Source organism: Heteronotia binoei, chromosome 21 (genome assembly GCF_032191835.1).
Source record: "Heteronotia binoei isolate CCM8104 ecotype False Entrance Well chromosome 21, APGP_CSIRO_Hbin_v1, whole genome shotgun sequence".
In the NCBI taxonomy this organism is placed as follows: Eukaryota; Metazoa; Chordata; class Lepidosauria; order Squamata; family Gekkonidae; genus Heteronotia; species Heteronotia binoei.
Genome location: NC_083243.1, coordinates 183759346 through 183783060, shown reverse-complemented (window position 1 = coordinate 183783060; position 23715 = coordinate 183759346). Strand labels below are relative to the sequence as shown.

Sequence of the window (23715 nt, the reverse complement as noted above, 5' to 3'; positions counted from 1 at the left end):
GTGGTTTGCCATTGCCTTCCTCGGTACAGCCTCCCTTGGTGGTCTCCCATCCAAGTAACTGACCCTGCTTGACTTCTGAGATCTGACGAGACCAGGCTATCCTATACCATTCATTACCCCCTGGAATTCTTAGGCCTTCTTTTTTTATCTCTCAGTGCAATGGAATTCACTACAGTTTTGTTTTCCCACATTATCTCGGGTCATGGGAACAAGCAAAGTAGCTAGTAGATCTCTGAGGGAGCTTGGCAATCCTATTAAGGAAAAAAGCCATTTTGCAAACTCCTTCATCATGTGTTAGGGATTTTGATTTATTATCAGAGTAGTGTGGGAAGGAGAAATAATGCTCCATCTCCTGTGCCACTGAGATAACATCGGAAGGAGTCATAAACAGTGTAAAGATCCAAAGCCATATTTTTAGAACGTTTTCAAAACAAAAGGCCTTTGTTCATCTCCTAAAGCAAAAATGTTAAATCCCATTGTTCATGATTTGGCTCTCTCTCCTGTAGACCATTGCAATTTCATCCTTCTGGAATTCTGTCCTGCTGTACTCTTCATTTTTGATCGCGTTAGTTTTCCTTGACCCCAAGTCTTCAGCAAAAATTTTTCCTCAAGCACTCTGAACTCAACTGTGATTCCCGTCATCTGATTCCTCGCTGCTACCATGACTTTAGTCTCTGTCCATTATTTGTCACTCTGATTTCTGTTATCTAATTTATCTTACCCATGTAATGGATCGGGCCAGTCTGGGCCATCTGGGCTTGAAATATTTCTGGGTTGCCGTAAAACATGTTAGGAATAGGAACAAAAGATTGTCAAAGGCTGGCTTAGCATTTTAGGATAATTACTAAATGAATGTATGTTTTGTAAAACAGAGATCAGCTCTTTAATGGAGCATGGACACCGGAGAGACGTCAGTAATGCCGCATGCTTATCTCATAGCTTGAAGGGCACCTTCTCTCAGCCAAAATCAGCCCAGTCAAGTCCAGCATAGATTGCTCCAAGATTGATTTCATGCTCTGTGATTTCACTTACCAACTGGCAAATGTGTCAAGATAGTGATCCAGAGCCTAGAGTTATTATCCACACCTGCTCACCACTTAGTTGCCATTCTGATATATGTTTGCTAGGTGAGTATGCCCTGAAATAACCCATGCTGAGACATTCTACAGCTCATTTTTTTTTGTTTTGGAAGGGAAAGGAGTTTTTTTTATTTTTAATGAGCACCAAATTATTTGTTCTTTCGCATCACCAGGGCCCCAGCTCACTGAATTTATACTCCTAGTTTATTAAGACAAAAGAATATTTTAAGATAATCAAAGATCATCAGATCAGATCAAAACATATCCATGTTTAATTGAGGATTGCAGATTTTTCTGCCTGGTAATGGAATGAGGACCAGCTAGGGTTCAAACTGTACTTTTAATTGGGAAATGAAAGCAAATATTCTTCCACAGAAAGACAGGTAGTGACTTCCCTGACTCATATTTCCCAAGCTGATTAAATTGCTCAGTCATTACGCTCTCAATCCATTTCTGATTAGCTTTGAACATTGTGACTGGTAACACATTGCTATTGGTTTTGTGTGTACATGTACCTGTTCACTGTGTGTATTTACAGTATCTGTTGTCTGTCTATTGCTCCCAGGAACTCAGAACAGCACACATGATTCTTCTCCAGGAATGACACAAACTGCCGGGGAAATGTGATTTGGTTCATGGCATGCCCAGTTCATTTTTAGGGTCCAAACCAACAGGTTCAATTCATTAGGTTTGTGACCCATTAGAATGGCCCCCTTGGCATGCTAGAAACATCACACTCACAGAAGATCTCTGGCTAACTCTCCTCAACCTGTCCTTCAAGTTTAGTGAGGATTGGATTCACAGGGTCCAAGTTATGCCCCCCCCCCAAGAAAATGCCCCCCAGGAAAGTGTCTTCTGTGGAAATGACCACCTGTCATTTCCCCAGACAGCGTTTTTCTGGAGACATCTTATTTGGTGTGGGGACATAACTCGGAGCAAGTAAAGGAGAGTCAGCTGGAGGGTAGGTAGAGGGCAGGTACAGGAGGGTCATCCAGAAATCTTCTAAACATGTGCTGTCTTCAGAGGGCAGGCAGAGGAGAGACAGGAGGAGAACCCCTGCATGTTTGGTTTCTCTAGCTTGCACAGGATTTGTTCTATACACTCCTGAACCTTCTGAACCTGCACCTGTCAAAATGACTGCCTGCCATTGGCAAGTGGCCATTTTGACAGGCACAGGTTCAGGGGAGTCAGGAGTGTATAGAATGGATCCCGTGCAAAGCAGAGACATGAAAGTTGCAGAGGACCTCTCCTGGATGCTCCTCTACATGTCCTCCAAGTTCTGACCCCTGTTGCTTTGAAGTTTGGTAAACGTTTAGATTGAGCTGGGACAGCCTCACTGGAGAGGTATCCCAGCACAAAACTCCACAAACAAACAAATAAATAAGCAGCTTGAAAGTTCATGAAAAGCTCGTGCCTGCTGACCTGCCACAAACTTGACTTTGCGTACTATGAACTGTCCAAAATTCATCATGAACTTTAGGTTGAGAGCCAGTTTGTGCCCATCCTTCTTCTTTTCTCTACCATTCTATCCTGCAGCAACTTTGTGAGATAGATTATGTTGAAAGAAAAAGCAAGAGGCCTAAGAGCATTCATTCAGGGGAGGGACGGTGGCTCAGTGGTAGAGCATCTGCTTGGTAAGCAGAAGGTCCCAGGTTCAATCCCCGGCATCTCAAAAAAAGGGTCCTGGCAAAAAGGTGTGAAAACCTCAGCTTCAGACCCTGGAGAGCAGGGGAGGGATGGTGGCTCAGTGGCTGAGCATCTGCTTGGGAAGCAGAAGGTCCCGGGTTCAATCCCTGACATCTTCAAAAAAAGGGTCCAGGCAAATAGGTGTGAAAAACCTCTGCTTGAGACCCTGGAGAGCCGCTGCCAGTCTGAGAAGACAATACTGACTTTGATGGACTGAGGGACTGATTCAGTATAAGGCAGCTTCATATGTTCATATGATCTTCCAAATGGAATATGCAATTTGATCTCCCTGATCCTAATCTAACCATTATCCCTCACTGGTCATGTTGAAGGAAATACTAGAACAAAGAGGTGTGTTATCCCTTGTTTTAGTCATAGAACCCTTGTATCCAATTCTATATACTGCTTGTTCTGCTCAGAAGCATATAAAACTTGACTGTAAGGGGGAGTTCTGTTGACCCTCACTGTAGTTATTTTATGACCTGGCTGTACATTTTCTATCACTAACAATCATGTGGCCAATCGTGGCAGACTATTGTGTTCAGTTACATCAAGCAGTTCCTAGTCAGCATCTCTAAGGACTCTAGTACTGGTGTATGTGTGTGTGTAGGTGTGTATCTTGCCATAAAATCCTCTACAAGTCAGTTGTGACTTGATGCCAAAAGCTGTGAGTTCCTCTCAACTAGGGTTGGAAAAATCCTGGAGGCTTTTTCTGTGGGTGGGTGGGGGGGGAGCCTGGGGAATGTAGGGTTTGGGGAGGAGAGGGACTTCAGCCAAGTATAATGTCATACAGTCTATTTTTTACAGGGGAAAACAATCCACATAGTCTGTAGATCACTTGTATTCCAGGAGATCTCTAGGCACCACCTGGAGTTTGGCAAACCCCTCACAACTCCTCTGCACACAGTGCATGGGGGAAGGAGTTTGAGACTCCCTTCCCCCATGCAGTATTCCTGATCTGGAATGGCCTGCATGGAACTGTTCATGTCACTGTGGCCTGCACATGTCTGCTAATGCACTAATGGGTTCCACATTGGTTTCCTTAATCAGACACAGGGGTCATTTTGTAGAAAAATAGGTGGTGGAGCTCATTAGCATAACTCATTAGCATATGCCACCCCCCACCATCCAAAAGCAACCCAATGCAAGAAAGGAGAGCCCTGGGCAAGTGCCAGCCCAAGCAGGCTTTGCTCACCTGGGGCTCTCCTTGACTGCCTTCCCCCCACAGTCAAAAGGCCAGCAAGCTACCCACCGCCCAAAATCACATAAGAAGTGGAGAAAAGGTATGTGGGCTTCTCCAGAGGTTAATGAGGGTTGCTGGGGGGGGTGTCAAAGCCCCTGGTGGCTGGCTGGCTGGCGGCCCACTCTCCTAATCCAGATATTGTTATGCAGCTGCACCTACTATTCAATGGACAAGATAGACGGAGAGGAAGAGGGGGAAGCCTCAGAAAGGTTGAGGAGCTGTGCTCCTGTGAGATCCTGATGAATCTGAGGCCTGATCAGGCAAATAGCACCCTTCTATGACCATTTCAGGTTGAGAAAATGGTATTGGGGGTGGAATGAAAGCCTCTTGTTTTCATCTCATATATGCTCCGGAGGTCACTTCACTTGGCCTCCCAAGATCTTCTGACCGTTCCTGGCTCAAGAGATGCCCGTCTTGCCTCTACCAGGGCCAGGTCTTTCTCAATCCTGGCCCCAACCTGGTGGAATCAGCTCCCTATGAAGATCCGCGCCCTACCTGACTTGTTAGCCTTTCGTAGGGCCTGTAAAACGGAGCTGTTCTGCCAGGTTTTTGGGTGAGGCGGCGGGCATCTATTCTCTAGATCGGTTGGCCTCCCCTACTGTACTATCCTACTGCGCTGTTTTGCTGCATCGTATTGTTATACCATCTTGGTTGTGCTGAACTATTCTGTTGGACTGAACAGTGTAACTGGTTTTTACTGTTATGCAGTAACTTTTACTGCAATAACAATGTTTTATCGTTACGTTGGTTTTTATTGTGATTTTATTATTCGTGTTGTGCTCCACTCTGAGCCCCTATGGGGAATGGGTGGGATATAAATAAACAGATAGTAATGATGATGGTGATGATGCATTATTGTCTTGATTGTGACCACAGAAACTGAGAGAGGCTTGCTGTTCACAAATAGATGAAAGACGGTGAGAATCCATACACAACCCATGGAAAATGAAAAACGAAAACTGGCCTCCAGAAGTCCAGATTAACACTCACTGGCAGGGGGAAAAAAAAACGTACCCAGTTAATGCTGCAAGGTCTCCTTTAAACTGGGTTGCTTCTCAAGAGACATCAGCAATGTTTACCTGCACCACCAATCCTTGGAACACTAAGGCCGTTTTCCCACAGACCTTACCACGGAGCGACGTCCCTCTTCACCACGCAGTGTCTGCACGGATTTCCCACCAACTGCTCCGCATAACCAGGAAGAGCCGCAGCTTTTGCATCGCTAACGTAAACTGGTTTTTAGCGGTTTACATCTGCGATGCAAAAGGTCCGGCACTTCCTGGTTCTGCGGAGCAGTTGGTGGGAAATCCGCGCAGATGCTGCGCGGTGAAGAGGGACGTTGCGCCGCGGTAAGGTCTGTGGGAAAACGGCCTAAAATTGCATGTGTAAAGGCACATAAACAAAATCTTGGACACATACGAAATCACACAAGTACATTTTTCTTCAGCCAGTACCACTGTTAAATTGGGCTAGGGTTGCCAGCTGGTGTCTAACAGCTGATGATTGAAGAGGGATGTGGGGCATTGAGGGTGTGATGTCACATCTGAGAAAACTCAGAGGGGGATGTCATTCTTTTCTAGGAATCTCCAGGAACTCTGTTGGCAATCCTGGAACAAAATGAATGACCTCTGGGTTTTCCTTAGAAGCGACATCACTCTCACCTGACAGCATTTCAATGTTTTTTTTTTTCCTTCCTGCTGAGCACGGAAGTGCTAGTGGACAATGGAAGCTAAGGGAATGCCCATCAATATTGACTAAGTGGATGGCTCCTGGTATCTCCAGACAATGATGTCATCTGCTGAACTTTAGATGCATAAGGGGCAGGTACCCATCACTATATCTAAAAATAAAACAGCTGGTTCCTATGCTAGTCAGAAATGCCACAAAGTCACAGAAAAGGTAGGGTTCCTACTTACTTTGGAGAGTTTCTCAGATATACAGAAAATATGCTCCTGTAAATTAAAAACACAATAAGAAAAATTATGATGAGGGATGACTGTGCAGTGAATGCCAATAGTTAAAGGGAAATCAGAAACCAGCCTACTCAGGCCGTCTCAAATCCTGGAGGCAGGGCTGGATCTAAGGGGTGGGCACATGGGGTACCTTGCCCCCGGTGGTGCCTGGGGGGATGCCGAATTGGGCACTGCCCAGGGGGCAAGTGAGCGGAGCAAGCCAGCAGCACGGCAGATCGGCTGCTTTTCCCGCCTCTCTCTCTTGCGGAGAGGCATCAAAAACAGCCCGGCACCCCCCATCTGCCTCCCTCCACATTTAAAGACCCCGCATTCAGCTGGCTGGTGGCGTCTTTAAATGGGAAGGGAGGCATATCAGCTCCTTTCACTGACTCTCTGCAAGGCAGAGAGGTGGTGAAAACAGCCTGGTGCCTGGATCTGCCTCCCTTCTCATTTAAATGCTCCTTTCACTGCCTCTCCACAAGGCAAAGAAGTGGTGAAAACAGCCCCGTGCCTGGATCTGCCTCCCCTCTCATTTATATGGGAAGGGAAGAAGATCAGATAGGCTCTTTTCACCTCCTCTCAGCAAGGGTGGAAAAGCAGCCCTGAGTTTTCCCCTCCCCTGGGGAGTTTCCCCTCCCCCACCCCAGGGGAGTTTTCCCCTCCCCTGGGGTGGGGGAGGCAGCACTCTAGTGCTGGTGCTGCCCCCACACTATTTTTTGTGTGGGGGCACATTTTTTTACTCCTGCCCCCCTCAAAAAATATGTAGATCAGGCCTTGCCTGGAGGAAAGACTTCTTAATTGTTTTTCCTCCTGTGATTCTTCATGAAGATTTGGAATGTTCCCCTCCCCATTCTAAGCATGCATTTTAACTTTAGTAGACAAATTTTTAGAAATCTGCAACTCAAGACCAGAAACATAAATTGTGCATGGAATTCCTCATGTAGATTTTAAAAAGAGTAACAATTACTAGAAGGCACTTCACAATGTATTTAAATGCTTTAGAAATTATAATAACATACCATGTACTTTTTGAATACCTTCAGCCACTTAATATTGTAAAGCAGGAACCTAGAAAATATCCCCAAATAGGAAGGCATTTAAGTAGTTTGGGATAAGTATATACAAAGTTAAATCAAGCTTGACTTAGTTCTACATTAGCAGAAGTTTTATTAGTCATATTTGCACAGTTTCACAGAATACAATGTAAGCTTTTGAATAAATAATGAAATGTTGCACTTAAAAGGTTTACAGACTTCAATTGTTCAAAGACAGAATAATTAATGTTCAGGCTGAACCAAGTACATTCTGCTTGCATAGGGTCTTACTTGCAGGAAACGGGTCTTTAATTTCCTTTTTAAAATGGCTGCTTTGTTACGCTCTACATTGGGACAACCTATCAAGGTAGAACAGAGGCTTGAATAAGCAACTCCATAGCACTGGTCTTCTTATGGTGAACCTTTCTGGATGAGTGCCTGAATCTGCAGACTTCAGATTTTTTTTAAAAATAACAACTTGTATATTTATTTTATTCAACTGGACTTCTCCTTTTAGTTAAACACATAAAGTTTATCAAACACATGCATCTGAACACTGGGATTTTGAAACAGCACGCTCAAACAGCAAATTTCAGTGTTGGTAATATGCACTACCTAAACCTGGAAGAACTGCTGGATTAAAATTAAAAACAAATATAAAACGCCATTTCAAATTCCAATGTACTGTAACAAGCCATTCATTCAGTTATTTCAATTTATCCTAGCCTGAACGCAGAACAAAAAAATTAAAAGAGATATAGAAAATGGGTAACGTATTTATTGCTTCCTTTTTCCAATGATATCAAAGAGCTGTTCAAATAAGTATGAGGCATTCAATCTCTTTCCCTGGATTTAGCAACCTAAAACCAAGGTATTCTATCCTCTGTTATTAAGGGTGATGTGTTCATGTGAGTGTAGCATTAAAAGAGAGCTCATGAACCAGTTTCTGTTCCCTTTCCCCCCATCTGTAGAGAAGGAAACTCAGGTCTTATGTTTTGGTGAGGAGATTATAGTTTCTCTGTCTTTTCCGTTAGAAAGAATTCTCCATTAGAAAGAATTCTCAGCATTCATTGGAATCAATAAAGATAGCAGTTGTTGAAGCTACCAGAGCCGTCTTGTGTTGGTCACAGAGCTGGTATGAAAAGGAAGGCAGGGGCGGATTAAGGCTCACTGGTGCCCTAAGCACTGACCAATCTTGGTGCCCCCCTCCTTTCCACACTGACCCAGTCCATTTTAGTTGTTAACCTGTCTGACCAGATATACAATGCAGGTTACAGCAATACAAAAATGTATTCATATGATAACACAGTATACCTTACAAACTAAGCCAAGCTTGGGCTACATAAAGTTTTAATATTTTAATATTTCACAAGTTAAATGTATCAAAGTTCCAATATTCATGACCTGAATATTTTCGCAAAATTACTGATAACATCCTCGAAATTAATACTTCTCAGAATGTCTGCTTCAATTGTTAATATACACAGTGAGTTGAGTCTTTCTTGAAGCATAACTGATCTATTTGGGTTTTTTACACGTTTACACATTTTTACATGTTTTTTACACGTTGTGAGAAAGACCTCTCTGTTGTGCAGTTGGTGACCATTAATGTTAAAAATATTCTTAAGGCAATTTCAGAATTTGGAAAGGCACACTAGTTTGTCTTCTGTAATTGTGTTGTAAAGTTCCATGTGAGTGAAAGATGTTTTCTTGGTTGTTTTAAACTTATGAAGAACATATGAATGGAACTGCTGAAGCTCTGTAGACAAAGTGTTCATGTCATCTGGATAAGCATCAATGAGTGTCTGACAAGTCTTTGAGTACCTTTCACTTTCTGATAATTCGGAATTAGCAGCTTGTTGGGTGGCATTAGGAACAACTGTCAGACAAGAGAATCTGTCTGCTATTTCAGTATACTCCTTTCGTCTCCTCCTCATTTCCATTTCTAACTTTTCAACAATTACATAAAAAGTGGAGATACGGAATTTGTCTCTGGCACTGAGAATGACCTCTGGTACATTTCCATCGTTGGGCATTATCTTTCTAATACACTTACACATTTGAGTTGCTTTGTATTCTATATCAGGGAGCATGTCCTTTGCAAGTGATTCAAATCTCTCAAACTCATCTCTTGATGTGTGCAACTGGTCTGCCAATGATGAATACAAATCTGCACATGTTTGCAAGATCACATTTTCACTTTGAAGAAGTTGACTTGTTCTATTCCAAAAATTCAGCATGAACACAAATTCCAGTTCTTGCATCTTGTTTGTAATATTTTTTGCCTCCCTTCTAGTGCCACCTTTTTGCAACTGGTCATCTGATAAATCTTCCAAAGCTTCCAGAATGTTTCTTTTGAAGAAAGAGTTCATAATTGCTGCAGTTGCCACAGCATGTGCTTCCCATCTTATGTCTGAAAGTGATTTCAACACTTTTTCATTTCCAATGCAATCTTTGAGAATTCTCCACTGAGCAGTTGAGGCTGAAAAGAATGTGTAGAACAGCTGTACAGTGGAAAAGAAATCTACTGCAACTTGACAGCAATCCACAGCACTTCGTCCAACTAAATTTAGTGAATGAGCTGCACAGGGTACATAAATGGCAAACTGATTTGCATCCAAAAGTTTTTGTTGCATGCCATTGTAACATCCAGACATTTTGGCAGCATTGTCATATGTCAGACCTCTGCATTTAGCAAAATCCAGTTTACAATCATCACATAAGTACTTCAATACCTGCTGTGCCATAGCTTCACCAGTGTCGTTATGTAATTCCAAAAATGTGATAAATCTTTCAACTGTCTGTCCATCTTGCAAGTATCTGAGCACCATGCTCAGTTGGTCAACATGCTAAAGATCAGGCATTGAGTCCACAGAAAGAGTGAAGTACCCAGAAACATTAATTTCATCAATGATGACAGAGTGCACTTTCTTTGCCATTAACTCAATAAGTTCCTCATATGTCATTTTGGACAGGTATGAAGGGTTGCCTTTTCCAGCATTGCCATACCGTGATATGTGAGCAGCCAAGAATGGGTTAAACTGACTTATCAATTCGAGTAGCCCCAAATAATTCCCATTATTGAGAGACCCAAATTTTTCCACTTTTCCTTGGAATGTCAATCCTCGTTCAGCCAGTGTGCAAATGCTATCAAAGTTTCATTATTTCATCTATTCAAGTCCTTTTAATAACGTCAATTTCCAACTTCTCAAAAACTCACGACAATTCACCCATTTCAACGGGCTGAATTAAAGTGCTGGTGCCTCAGATCTAATTCCACAGGAAAAGTTTCTATGTTTTCAAGATGCTTTTTCAGTCTTGCCAAATTTCAGGCTTCCAATATTCATGCAAGAACTTTTCAAATGTGAAGTTGAAGTGGGTATACAGCAAATCTCTGACAGGAATGCGCATTTACTTCTGTTTCTGGTAAAAACCCTTCCTTCATGACGGGTGAATCGTCGTGAATTTTTAAGAAGTTGGAAATTGACATTATTAAAAGGACTTGAATTAATGAAATAATTAAACTTTGATAGCATTGTCAATTGTAATTAGTATGAATTTTTGATATTATGATTTCTTGTGTTGTATATCTTTAAGTAATTGTAAATTAGTTAATAAGTTTTTGTCTTTAAAATATTTTGCAATAAGATTATAAAGTTGTGTATTGAGTTTTTTTAGTTAATTATTTCACAGTTTTTGCTTGGTTTCAGACTTTTACTGTGATGCTGTAGGCGTCCCAAGCTTTCCTGTCTTGGCTACAACAGACAGATTCTTTTGCTTGTTCTCTTTTGCACGTTTTCTCTTTTGCGTATCACTCAACGGAACACACTTCATTGACGTTTACACGGAGCTAAAATTAAAAAGGGGCAGAGAGGGTCATTGAAATGACTGTCATGGCAACTGAATTTGGCTCTATCATTTTACTTTTAAACATAACCTATGACACTGCACCTCGCCAACAAAAAAATAGAAGATAACCCCTAGGATGCACCATGATAAATTTGTACTAGTTTTATCATTTTATTTTATTTTATTACAAATCTTCATTCGTTTTTTTTTTCTTTTCACCCTTTTCCCAACTTTGTGGTGCCCCCTTTGGCCCTGGTGCCCTAAGCATGTGCTTAGTCTGCTTAATGGTTAATCCACCCCTGTAGGAAGGATAAGTAAACTCACTTGTATTCACCATGTCTCACATGATTCTACACTGATGTTTCTACATAGGGCTGCCAATTCCCAAGTGGGCGCAGGGAATCCCCTGGTTTGGAGGTCCTCCTGCCACTTCAGGGCCATCAGAAAGCGGTGCAGGGGGAGGGAAATGTCTGCTGAGCACTCATTATTCTCTATGGAGACCGATTCCCATAAGGAAAAATGGAGAATTGATCCAGGGGTATCTGGGACTCTGGGGAGGTTGTTTTTTTACATAGGTACACCAAATTTTCAGCATAGCATCTGGTGCCTCTCAGCAAAACACCCCCCAAGTTTCAAAAAGATTGGACCAGGGGGTTCGATTCTATGAGCCCCCAAAGAATGCCCCCCTAGCCTTCATCATTCCAAATGTAGGGAAGGCATTTAAAAGGAGCATGCCCCTTTAAATGTGATGGCCACAATTCCTTTCAGAGTTCAATTGCACTTGTCACACCCTTGCTCCTGGCACCACCCCCTAAGTCTCCTGGCTCCATCCCCACAGTCCCCAGATATTTCTTGATTCAGACCTGGCAACACTATTTCTACATCAGGGAGGGACAGTGGCTCAGTGGTAGAGCATCTGCTTGGGAAGCAGAAGGTCCCAGGTTCAATCCCTGGCATCTCCAAAAAAGGGTCCAGGCAAGTAGGTGTGAAAAACCTCAGCTTGAGACCCTGGAGAGCAGGGGAGGGACGGTGGCTCAGTGGTAGAGCATCTGCTTGGGAAGCAGGAGGTCCCAGGTTCAATCCCCGGCATCTCCAAAAAAGGGTCCAGGCAAATAGGTGTGAAAAACCTCAGCTTGAGACCCTGGAGAGCCGCTGCCAGTCTGAGAAGACAATACTGACTTTGATGGACCAAGGGTCTGATTCAGTATAAGGCAGCTTCATATGTTAGGGGAGGGACGGTGGCTCAGTGGTAGAGCATCTGCTTGGGAAGCAGAAGGTCCCAGGTTCAATCCCTGGCATCTCCAACTGAAAGGGTCCAGGCAAATAGGTGTGAAAAACCTCAGCTTGAGACCCTGGAGAGCAGGGGAGGGACGGTGGCTCAGTGGTAGAGCATCTGCTTGGGAAGCAGGAGGTCCCAGGTTCAATCCCCAGCATCTCCAAAAAGGGTCCAGGCAAATAGGTGTGAAAATCCTCAGCTGGAGACCCTGGAGAGCCGCTGCCAGTCTGAGAAGACAATACTGACTTTGATGGACCAAGGGTCTGATTCAATATAAGGCAGCTTCGTATGTTCATGGGAAGGGACAGTGGCTCAGTGGTAGAGCACCTGCTTGGGAAGCAGAAGGTCCCAGGTTCAATCCCCGGCATCTCCAACTAAAAAGAGTCCAGGCAAATAGGCATGAAAAACCTCAACTTGAGACCCTGGAGAGCTGCTGCCAGTCTGAATAGACAATACTGACTTGGATGGACCAAAGGTCTGATTCAGTATAAGGCAGCTTCATATGTCCTTATGTCCAAAAGCAATGTGTTTACATTTAAACAAGGTAGCCATTGCATTTCCAAGTTGGTTGCTCTTGCCATTCTTCCACCCATCTTGTTCTTTGCTTATTGAGGAGCAAAATAACAATCCTTCTGGTCACAGTATTCATATGTAGTGTTGGGGGGGGGGGGTATGGCTCACAACAGAGAAGTATAGGCAGTGGCCAGGATCCAAAGAGTGGCATCACAATTAAACTAGTTGGGTGTGCACAGGCCACACAGAATGTTTGATCTCTTTGAACAGATGGCTCCAGTGCTGTATTACATATTGCTTTTACACTCAGGTAGGCAACCGTGTTGGTCTGAAGCAAGAGAACAAAGTTGAAACCTGAAGACCAATGAAGTTTTATTCACAATGTAAGCTAAATGCACACTTCATTAGACAAAAGTATGGGATGGAATTAGGAGTCCTACATATATAGAGAGTGGGATGTGAACTAATATGCAAAATAGTGAAAACTGTTTTAGCAGATTAAAAGAATAGGAAGTTGGGGACTGGCAATTGTTAGCCTGAGTTGACGGGGCAGAAAAAAACACCAAAGGCAATAAAGATCAGAATTGGAGATTGATGTCCATGTCACCAGGCCTCCTAAATGTGAAAAGTCATCAGCTAGAATCTGTTGTAATGTTGCATTGGGTTCTAGGGAAAAAGCCCAAAGATCCGTTGCCTCTGCCTCTGATCCCGGCGCTTCCCCCACGCCTGCCTGCCTGGCTCCAGCTTCTTCCAGCAAGCACTGGGATCGCTCCACACTGCCCCCATCACAAACCCAGTGCTTCACGAGCGCCAGCTGCGGAGAGGGAAGCGTGCTTCCTCCGTGCCTGTCTGCCTGGCTCCAGCTCTGACGCTTACAGCAAGCGCTGGGATCGGAGGGCAGAGGGAGCGATCCTGGTGCTTGCTGTAAGCGTCAGAGCTAGAGCCAGGCAGACAGGCACGGAGGAAGCACGCTGCCCTCTTCGCAGCCGGCGCTCGCGAAGCGCTGGGGGCAGCGTGGAGCGATCCCAGCGCTTGCTGGAAGAAGCTGGAGCCAGGCAGGCAGGCGCGGGGGAAGCACCGGGATCAGAGACAGAGGCAACGGATCGCCTCCCCCCCGGAGGAAGGTAGCTACCTTCGCTCCATAAGACGCACACACTTTCCCCCCACACACTTTTTTGGGGGGGGGGGGGAGTGCGTCTTATGGTCCGAAAAATACGGTATATTTTTCTGTAGATTGAAGCTGGAGTCTACTCTACTCTGTTCAATTGTGAATACAAAAATGCATTAGAACACAGTGGATATATACCTCTCAAGCCATCAGTGGATATATACCTCTCAAGCCATCCTATGTTAGCATATGTAATGAGATAAGAGACCAATATCTTTGTTCAGTCCCGGGGAGGTGTTTGTTCCAAGTTTCATAATAACTTGTAAATCAGCAAATTCCCTTTCTATTTTCCATTCCATGAAGTTCCTTTGCAGTAAAGCAGCTACTTTGAAGTCATCCATTTAATGTGCTGGAAGGCTGAAGTATTCTCCTACAGGCAGCACCAGCACTCCAGACATGCCACCCCCAGCCCCTCCTCCTCCAATATATGACCTTGGCCAGCAGCCGCGTAGCTCCTGCTATGCACAAGAGCAACAGCGGGCAGCTGAATGTATGAATGTGCCCTAAGAGAGGCTCTAAATAAAATATCTGTTGAAGAGTATACATGGCTCTTGAGTTGGGTTACCAAATGAAAGAAGTACTTAATAGATGCTTTACTTATCTCCCAGTGGTGTGTAATTCCATCTTAACCCGTGAACCCAGTACACTTTCAAAATTAATACTTCTTCAAGTTTGATATATTTGATGTGAATGTTGAAGGCAAATCATACAACAGGAAAGCATTAAGCATCTTGAGAATGTACACTATAAAGCTATTTGAGCTCAAATAATTGTCCCCTCCATTATATAAGCGATATACCCTTTTCCTGAAGTGTCTCCTTTCGGCATTTGCTCCAATAGCAGCACACGCCATCACTATTGGCAATGTAAGAAAGGCAATGACAGGAGTCCTGGGACTGGTAGAAGACGGCTGATAACAGACAGCCGGTTTGGGGCGGCTGCAAACTGGCCAGAAATAGAGCACCCCAGAGCTTCCAAATGGCGCTTGGAAAAGGGGTGGGCTGTGGGCACCTGGGGAACATCTGGAATGCTCATGCATCCCGTTCACGGCTCCCCAGGCACTCTTCAGGCATTCCCCCACCTTCCAGGCAGCCAGGAGCCGCCTTGGAGATGCACCAACGAAAAGGCATTACTTTTGCCGTGGTGCCTTTTTGAGGCAGGTGGAGCGGCCTCAAGGATGGGGTGAGTTTGTGATCAGGACAGTCACCAGATGTTGCCATTTTGAAGGTTTTTTGGGTTGACTTCAGAGGCGTCTCTGAGTCGACCCAAAGTGCTGTCTGTAATCAGCCGATGAGAACCTTTCAGCTAATTGGCGTTATATTTTAATTTAAAAGCTTCAAAAAAAAAATCTAGGATTACAGGAAGTTCCAGCAGTGGCTCACAGGGAAGGTTTCCACTCCTGCCAAGAAACACTGCTGTAAGGGACAGTGGCACTGCTGTAAGGCATATCAGGCCCTGATAGTAGAATATCAGGAGACAGTGATGAAAATTCCGGTGCTGTGTCTGCAGCCCTCGATGGATAGCAGAACCCAATACCAACAAGAATCTACTATCCATTCAGAAGCTGTGTGTCTGCGTATGCTGTGGCCATGGGCTTGGTTCTGTCACTGCCTCCTGATACCCTCTGGTAGGGTAACATGTATCCCGCCTCTTTCAGTAACGCTCAGCTGTAAGAGCGGGAACCCTCCTTGCACCATTCCAGAAATTGCTGCTGACAGGAACATGACTGTTCCAGCAATGTGTCAAGCAGTATGCTGCCTTCCCTAACAAAAAGAAATGCATTCATGCCTTAGCTTCTGCCATGCATCTAATTGCACTAGACCCTTTTATTCAAATATATCAAGATGCATCACTAGCTGAGCTGGGCTAATTGTCATAGGATTGCCAGCTGGCCTCTTTACTCCAGCAACATCCAACATCACTTCCAATTGTACCCCAAAGCAATGTCACAGTGCTCTAGGACAGGAATGTCAAACTCATTTGTGATGAGGGCCGGATCTGACATAAATGAGAGCTTGTTGGGCTGGGCCATGTGTGTACCGATTTAAGATTAGGTAGCAGAGATATAAACTTTATAAAGGACACAGACAAACACAATTAACTTTTTTTATAAAAAAACCCCCCTTAAAATAAAACATGCTTCAAACATTAGCACTCGTTGGTCTTAAAGGTGTTTTCTTTATATTTCTAACATGGGATCCAGGGAACTGGGCAAAGGAAGCTCTGGCTGGCTCTTTTCTTCCTTCCCCAGGGGACCAGGAGAAGAAGGAGCCTCAGCCAGTAGAAAGAAGAGACACTTGGCTCAGTAGCTTTGCTGCGGAATCGAAAAAGCCTGGCAAAGCAAGCTCTGCCTCCTCCCCAAGAAAGAAGCCTCAGCCAATGGAGATAATGGAGGTTTTGCTCTGTAGCTCCTGTGCGATAGAGCAAGCCTTGCAAAGCAAGCTGTTATGCAGAAGGAAGCAAGAGAGAGGGAGAAGGAAGCAGATGACAGCCAGTTGCTTGGGGGCCTGTTAGGAGACCCCTGGGCCTCACGTTTGACACCCCTGCTCTAGGAATTCTCTCATCTCTATGATAAAAAAACCACAGAGATCTGGGGACTTCATCGAGCATCGTGATGTCATTACCAGGTTGAAGTGGAAGCAACGTTGCAATGGTGCTCTCGCCAACTTTTGCCCCTACTAGAGGAACCGGTGGAGAAGGGAAGCAATGAGCTGGGTCTGAGAAGCCTTACCAGTCAACCCGTGGGAGGGCTCCAAAGGGAAATATAAACAGGCACTACTTTTTCCATGAAAACAGTTTCCACATGTTTTTGAATTTGGAGATATGTGGGATTGGAATTTGGAGATATGTGGGATTGGAATTTGGAGATATGTGGGATTAGAATTTGGAGATATGTGGGATTGGAATTTGGAGATATGTGGGATTGGAATTTGGAGATATGTGGGATTAGATTATTGTCCTTCAAATGGCTGAATTTCCCCTCCTTTACCTGCTTCATTTTGTTCCTAGAATGTGGTATGGCCATCTAGAGATGCCTGGTAGGGATGGTAGGAATTGCGTGGATTGCTAGCAACACAAGTGGAACGCGTTGATGAACACCTTGAAGCATATAACAACAAAAGGCTATCCCTGGAACAATGAAGTGGGTTGCAGAAAGAATGCCTTAAGTGCTGAGCAACATCAACTGAACATTTAGTTGTGGAGTGAGGGTAAGGGATGAATCTCTTGGCACAGGTAATTCGGCACCTTCCCGGCCGAGCGGTCCATCGACCACTGAGGCCGGGTGCCGCCCATTGCCTCCCCGCGCGGATACGAGGCAATGGGTTAGTCCTATAGGGGAGGGGGCGAGGAGCGGCCTTAAGAGGCCGTTCCCACCCCCTCGCACGCAGTGCGAAATTCCGCTCTCGGCCCGCCCGTCAAGCAGTTCAGGCAGAGGCTGGTCGCCTGTTTCTAGGGGCCGGGTAGGAATTTTTCGCCCTCGGACCGATTGGCCTTGTTTGAGGGTGTTTTTGCCTACCCTGTACTGCTGATGTTTGGTGCTGGCAATTGGAATGGTGGTGCCGTTATATAGGTTGGTCACTGGCAGTTGGTGGTTGGGATTATTTTTTGGGGATTGGTGAGCTCCCGTTGCATCGCGCCATTTTGGCGCATGGCTTCCCTGGGGGGACTGTTAAACTGTACGGCCCAAGGTTGGCTCCAGGGAGTCTGTGGATCCAGGCACGTGGGGAGTGTCCGCATCCCAGGCTGCACGGCTGTGGGGATGGCGGAGCTCAGGTGTGCGGTGATCATGTTGCCGGGCCGGCCGGGTCTGAGCCGTTCTGTTGGCTCATACCCGCGGCTTTGGGGGCTCGCCCAGTTTCAGGTCAAGGAGGTGGTCTGGTTGACCCCTGGCTTGATCTGTCCCCATGTTTTGCCCTTGCCGTTAAGTTTTAATAAAGTGGCCCTTTAATCCAATGTGATGTGTGTCTCGTTATTCCGCCTGGGGGGGCAATGTGCAGCTATGATAAACAAGGTTGGTAGCAACGCTGGCCAAGTTTGGATCCAGATTGGTGGTGCTGCCCAAATGCGAGCACAGTGTACTGCCTTTAGTTGCAAGTTCAACCCACCCTTAAATTGAATGAATAAAACTGATGATGCAATATCATCAACATGGAGAGACAATTTGGTATAGTGGTTAAGTGTGCGGACTCTTATCTGGGAGAACCGAGTTTGATTCCCCACTCCTCCACTTGCAGCTGCTGGAATGGCCTTGGGTCAGCCATAGCTCTGGCAGAAGTTGTCCTTGAAAGGGCAGCTGCTGTGAAAGCCCTCTCCAGCCCTACCCACCTCACAGGGTGTCTGTTTTGGGGGAGGAAGGTAAAGGAGATTGTGAGCCGCTCTGAGACTCTTTGGAGTGGAGGGCGGGATATAAATCCAATATCTTTTTCTTCATCATCTAGTTTAATCCAAATAAGGTTGTTTCGAGTCTTCTTTTTGGTGCTGCTGGTAGAAATGTTAGTGATGTTATTAAAACTCCTTGCACTGCTTCGCGGTTTCCTTAAATGTCTTTCTTGTGCAGAAATCTTCAGATGTCCCCTTCAGCTTTACTTTGGTGATATCTCACGGCGATTTATCTAAACAAACAAATAAACAAACGCTTATGTTCTGTTGTACCGTTACCAAAAACAGGCTTCTTAGTTTATCAGCGGTGTGACTCTAAATCGCAGAAGGTGCTTATTACATTCAACTGTTAAAGGATAGTGATCATCCAAAATGAGCTAGAATGTAGCGGCATATTTATTCACACATTTCAGGCTTCAAAAAAAAATTGCGAGTGAGTTCCTGCTGGTTGCCATAGTGAATACAAGGTTACATACAGGAGTCCTCTGGCACCCAACTCAATGAATGACCGTTTCTCTCACCATGCGCAGTGTCCAAGTTGTGATGAGGAATCACCTGTAGGGTTGCCAATCCCCAGGTGGGGGCAGGGGATCCTCCGATTTGGAGACCCTCCCCCCGCTTCAGGGTCGTCAGAAAGCAGGGGGAGGGGAGGGAAATGTCTGCTGGGAACTCTATTATTCCCTATGGAGATTTATTCCCATAGAAAATCATGGAGAATTGATCTGCGGGTATCTGGGGCTCTGGGGGAGGCTGTTTTTGGGGGTAGAGGCAGCAAATTTTCAGTATAGCATCTAGTGCCTCTCCCCAAAGTACCCCCCCAAATTTCAAAAGGATTGGACCAGAGGGTCCAATTTTATAAGCCCCAAAAGAAGGTGCTCCTATCTTTCATTATTTCCTATGGAAGGAAGGCATTGAAAAGGTGTGCCGTCCCTTTAAATGTGATGGCCAGAACTCCCTTTGGAGTTCAATTATGCTTGTTACAGCCTTGATCTTGGCTCTACCCCTAATGTCTTCTGGCTCCACCCCCAAAGTCTCCTGGCTCCACCCCCAAAGTCCCCAGATATTTCTTGAATTGGACTTGGCAACCCTAATCGCCTGGGTTCCATGGGAGAATACTGTTTCTCTTGGGGCTTGTAAGCAGGGCTTTTTTTTTAGTAGGAGCACACAGGAACACAGTCCCGGCTGGCTTGGTGTCAGAGGGTGTGGCCTAATATGCAAATGAGTTCCTGTTGGGCTTTTGCTACGAAAAAAAGCCCTGCATGTATGTGATTGCTCTGTCTATGCTAGCGGGGTATAGGTAAAAGGAAAGAGGAGGCCCATAGAGATTATGCTGTAAATTGCTATTTATACAGAAAGCTCCTTAATCATTCAATCCTTTCAATTGTATGAGGGATTCTGGGGGCATTATGGGTATTCCTGACAGGGAAAACTAAACGGAGCACATGCTATAAGACAACACATTATAATTGGCTGAGCTACTGTTAATAAGAGAGTCATCGAAATATGCTTGAATCAGACTTATGTCTTCCACCTCAGTGTTTAACCTGCTCCTCTACTATTTCATCTTGGCACTATTGCTGATGGTATAGTCATAAACTTTCATTTTCCTGGGCCTCAACGACTGGCATATGCTCCCTGGAGTGTATATGTCACAAGAGGGTGGTGGAACAGATGGCAGGAAAGAAAGCACCACACTCCAAAGATGCCAAAATATGCATATTCATTACATTAAAAAAGAAAGAATGAAAAAAAATCCAGTGAAAAATAATTGTGGAGAGTGGAGGCATGGCCTCTTAGGAGCAAATGAAAACCTGTCTACAGATCCCTTTGCATTAATTGTGCAAAGAGAGAGAAGCATGTATTGTGTTCAGGAAAGCAAAAATATTTACCTTGGCAACTGCTAGAACACCTGGCACGCAGACTGCTTCTACAACGTAGAACATCTTGTAAAAGATCTAGATGGCTTGCAAAAAAAAAAAAAATCCTTTTTGTCCCTTCTGTATCCAACTAATTGCCTTAAGCAATACACACAGAGAGACAGAAAGACACAGCATGTGGTTGAGCCTTCTTATAGTACTACTTCAAATAGGGCTAGTGGTGACAGTTGACATGGCTAGATTACCATGCTAAAACCTGAGAAACTCATTTTTAAACCCTATTCAGCCATGAAAGGTTACTGCATATCCCTGGCCCAGTCACTCTCAATGTAACATACTTCAGGAGGTTGTGGTGATGATAAATAGGAGGAGGGGGATACTGTTGCATACTGCCTCTTTAAGAGGCTACCCCAGTAGGCCTCAGAGGAAGCAGAAGAGTAGGAGGGACTCAGTGCTTTTCTTCTGTATCCCTGCTTAGCAGCATGCAGGAGTCCAGGAAACTACTAAGAATCTGCAGAATCAGGCTGGGACAACCCTGGCCTACAACTGTAGAAATGGCTTGATGAAGTATTCCTTTGTTAGAAGTTTTTTTATCGAGTTTAGATAAAAGGGGAAGGGGAAAAGAAGGGGAAATACCAGAAAAGAATAAAGTATACACACTACAGTTATTTCTACTACAGGAAAAGCTACACGATTCATTATACTTGCAAGTCACTATCTTTTCACCAAATGTCACCATTAAATTCTACATACAATCTGTGACCTTTTGTGATTTCTTGCTGTTCTGTAGGGTTGCCAAGTCCAATTCAAGAAATATCTGGGGACTTTGGGGGTGGAGCCAGGAGACATCAGGGTGGAGCCAGGAACAAGGGTGTGTCAAGCATAATTGAACTCCAAGGAAGTTCTGGCCATCACATTTAAAGGAACCGCACACCTTTTTAAATGTCTTCCTTCCATAGGAAATAATGAAGGATAGGGGCACCTTCTTTTGGGGCTCATAGAATGGGACCCCCTGGTCCAATCGTTTTGAAACTTGGGAGATACTTTGGGGAGAGTCACTAGATATTATACTGAAAATTTGGTGCCTCTACCTCAAAAGAAAGCTCCCCCAGAGCCCCCAAAACCTCCAGATCAATTCCCCATTATACCCTATGAGAATCAATCTCCACATAGAGAATAATGCTCAGCAGACGTGTCCCCCCCATTTCTGGCGACTCTGAAGGGGATTGGCCTTTCTACTCACAAGTTGCTGCCAACTTCTTCAAAGTAACACAGACACACCATCTCAAGAGGAAGCCTTTCAATCAGCGACTGAAGCCTCCAGAGGTAGAAACGCACATGGTCTTCCGGGGGCAGAGCTCCCCCCGCACCGGCCAGACTCCCCGAGGAGACGCCACCCGGCAGCCGGAGAGGATGCAAGGACTACGAGTCCCAGCATGCACCTCGCAAAGGGAGGCTGGACTGGAGCGAATAGCAGGCCGACATTGGGCGGGTCTTTGTGGCCCGGAGGAAGGGAGAACCCTGAAGCCAGGCAGGGAAAGAGACACGGCGCATTCCACCCCCCCCACCCCCGCTTCCAGATTTTTAGAGAGCGGGGGATTAGGCTGCTAATCCAGGGGTCCCCCGGCAAGGCAGGGGTTGGAGGTGAGAAGCCTACTGTTCTGTTAATCAAATTATAGATCATCCCCTTTTGTCCTTACTACCTACCAGGAGAAAGAAGGAAAAGAAAAAGAAAGAAAAAATAACAAACAGAATAATTAAAAAGAAGAAAAAAGGAAAATATAAGGGGGGAATGAACAAAAAAAATTTAGTCTGTCATACAGGCTTATTTACTGCCAAAAGATAGGATAACTTCACAATACAACCATGTAACTATCTATATTAATAAAAGTTAAGTTTCAAGCTTAAGCATAAAGAGCAGATCTCCAAAATTATAAAGCACATCTATTCGCTAAGATGCCATGAAGACAACAATAAAATATGTACTTAATAAGTTATCCAGACTTAATTAAACATTCTTGGAGACAACATATACCCAAATATCATAGTGCTTATAAAGAAGGGAGAAAAAATAAGAAATCCTAATCTACCATACAGGCTTATTTACTACCCAAGATAGATAGATTACTTCATTATAACATAACCTCCATTAAATTGCTTTATCCAAATTGAAGAAGGAAAATCTCTAAAATAATTCTTTACATGATTCAAAATCTATCTAGATTACTGTATGCTGATAAAGGTGAAATATATCTTTTAAAAACTATTTTATGAGAGCCGGTTTGGTGTAGTGGTTAAGTGTGCGGACTCTTATCTGGGAGAACCGGGTTTGATTCCCCACTCCTCCACTTGCACCTGCTAGCATGGCCTTGGGTCAGCCATAGCTCTGGCAGAGGTTGTCCTTGAAAGGGCAGCTGCTGTGAGAGCCCTCTCCAGCCCCACCCACCTCACAGGGTGATTGTTGTGGGGGAGGAAGGTAAAGGAGATTGTGAGCCGCTCTGAGACTCTTCGGAGTGGAGGGCGGGATATAAATCCAATATCTTCTTCTTCTTCTTCTTCTTCTTCTTCTTCTATTCAAATTGATTTAAATTATTCGGGATAATACATACCCAATGTTCATGCCATATGTAAAAAAAGGGGGTAAAAAAGAAAACACATTCAAAAATATACTGAAATAAAAATGCTTCCAAATTGTGATACAGGGAAGGTTTTATAAGCGTCTTTATTAAGATGGGAGCTTTTAAAAATTAAGGTGCACTGGGGAGAAAATATCAAAAAGATAAAACAATATTTAATAATAAACTGCAGAGAATTAAATATTTTAAATAGGTAAAGGGATATTTTATATTTCACTTTAGGTTTATTAGATTTATATCCCGCCCTTCCTGCCGAAGCAGGCTTAGGGCGTCTTTTTTATAGACTAAACTCAGTGAACCTAGAAGTGCTAAAAGTTACGCACAATCTCACAAATTAGAAGCATTGTTATTCCTGATCCCAAAAACCAAATTACATGTCCTATTTTGTTGTTGTTGTTGTTCAGTCGCAGTCGAGTCCAGTTCTTTGCGACCCCCTGGACCAAGTCATGCCAGGCCCTCCTGTTTTCCACCACCTTCCAGTCCACTCAAATTCATGTTGTTTATATGATCCTTGATCCCTGCCCATCATGGCTGATTAAAGCCAGTGGTGAGGAAGTTGGGATTCCCCTGCATGAGTTTGTTAACACATCCCTGTTATCAGGGACATTCTCAGGGGCTTTGAAGGAGGCAGTGGTTTGCACTCTCCTGAAAAAACCATCTTTGGATCCTACGGTCCTTACTAACTACCTAGTATCAAACTTACCATTCCTGGGCAAGGTGGTGGAGAAGGTGGTGGCAACATAGCTCCAGGCTTTCTTGGAGGAAACTGACATCCTGGACCCCTTCCAGTCTGGTTTTTCCCTGCCCATGGGACAGAGATGGTACTGGTCGCCTTAGTGGATGACATCCAGAGGCATCTGGATTGGGGCGGATTGGCACTGCTGATACTCTTAGATCTATCACCAGCATTTGGTATGGTTGACCATGAGGTGTTGGCCCACTGCCTTGCCGATGCAGGGATTTGGGGATTAGCTTTACAGTGGCTAACTTCTTTTCACCATGGTTGGGACAGAGGGTGGCCT

General features: G+C 44.5%; 1 protein-coding gene across 1 annotated transcript in view; it reads left to right on the top strand.

Annotated features, from left to right (window-relative positions):
- CNTNAP5 (contactin associated protein family member 5) overlaps positions 1-23715 on the top strand; it is a 705383-nt gene that overhangs the window by 161999 nt on the left and 519669 nt on the right. The gene's annotated exons all lie outside the window — the stretch shown is intronic.